The following is a 1,727-nucleotide window of genomic DNA, read 5'->3' as shown; positions in this document are numbered from 1 at the left end:
AAGTATGTCAGAAATATGAGGATGGTACAAGATAAGTCAGGTTTCAGATTTTACTCATAGGGTCACTGTGAGTGGTACTTGACTTGATGAAACCTAACAATAACAAATTAGTTCAAATTTCACTATCCTTTCCTCATAGGAACACTTTGATTGTACTTCTTTCAAGGTATATTTGCTTATACTTTTGATAATCATTGGGATATTCAATATATTTCTCCAACATCACAATACGAAAACATCACTTTATTTGTCTTCTTTATACATTGTCCATATTTTAGATGTATAGGAAGCAATGAACATACAATAGCTTAGATCAGGAACTCCTTAGTCTTTAAATTTGCATCCTTATTATCTAGAACTTTAGAGCAATACTTACATTAAGTAGATTTGCCTATTGTGACCTGTGTTTTAATTTCTTGATTGTTGCCATCATAGGTGTTTGTTATAGATTGTTAATATTTTTTGTTTTATTTTTCCTTTTTTTTTAAAAAATAAAACAGTATGTTTTGGGTTTTTGTTAATTGTCGTCGACTTGAGTATGACTCACAGCGACTCTATGAACAAAAGGCCTGAAGCCTTTCTATAACGATTGTCGTTTCTCCAAGTTCATAAAATTCCCAGAAGCATGTGGTTTAGGAAGTAGATGCTACTCCTGCTTCCAAACCTGTCTTAAACTGGGAGCTCCACCAAACACTGTCTACTACAGGCAGTTGTTATGGTATTTGACCTCATATGACACAAGGTTCAGCTTCACAGCAAATCCAGATTACCTCAACACAGAAAATTGGCAGAAGAGTGTTGTACAACTTAGAAAAATGTTCCTCCGTAATGAAATAACACTAGGCCTCTGGGCCCAACCAACTTTTTAATCTATGTACAAGGGGAAACAAATTTAGTAGGGCCTTATTATATCATGTTGTTGTAGTGTACTATTGAGTCAGAATTAACTCACAGCTGACTCTCCAGAGGGTTTTCAAAGACAGTAAATTGCTCAGGAGATAACCCATTTTTCTTCTATGAAGCAGCTAGTGCATTTGAACCATATACTTTTGGGTTGACTACACAGTCCCTTACCACTGAGTAATCAAAGTTCACTGAAGAAGGAACAAACAAGTCTGTCTTGGAGGAAGTGAAACCATAGTGTACTTAGAGACAAGGATGGTGAGCCTTTATCTCATACCTGCACATCATCAGGAGAGGTTAGCTCTTGGCAAAAGATATGCTATAAAATGTGGAGGGACAGAGAAAGAGAAGACAACCCTTCATGCGACAGATTGCCACTGTCACAATGGACTTGACCATGTCAGAGATTGTGAAGATGGCATAGGATAAGGTAAATTTCAGATCTGTTGTTCATAGGGTCTCTGCGGATCGTATTCAACTAAACAATTAATAAAATAGCTTTATTAGCTGTAGACATTCACTTGCTTTAACAGTTTTTCAATAATATTTAATTAGCTTATAAAGACATTAAGGAGACCGTGTGAGTTAATACATAATGTTTTGGGCTGTGCCGAAGTTACCTAATGCTACTATAACAGAGTTACCACACGTGGATAGCTTTTAAAAACCAGAAATTTAAGATTTGTACTATTCTAATTTAGGAAGCGAGAAGTTTGAGTTCACAAAAGAAGCACTAAAGGAAGGTCATCTATTTCTGGAAGTTGTGGAGGAAAGTTCTTATGTACTTCAGCATCTGTAGTCTCTTTGTACCCTGGACACTTCTG

This window comes from Elephantulus edwardii, unplaced genomic scaffold (assembly GCF_000299155.1).
Source record: "Elephantulus edwardii isolate Elephantulus edwardi_28Jun2011 unplaced genomic scaffold, EleEdw1.0 scaffold00107, whole genome shotgun sequence".
NCBI classification, from domain to species: Eukaryota; Metazoa; Chordata; class Mammalia; order Macroscelidea; family Macroscelididae; genus Elephantulus; species Elephantulus edwardii.
This window is presented reverse-complemented; position numbering follows the sequence as displayed.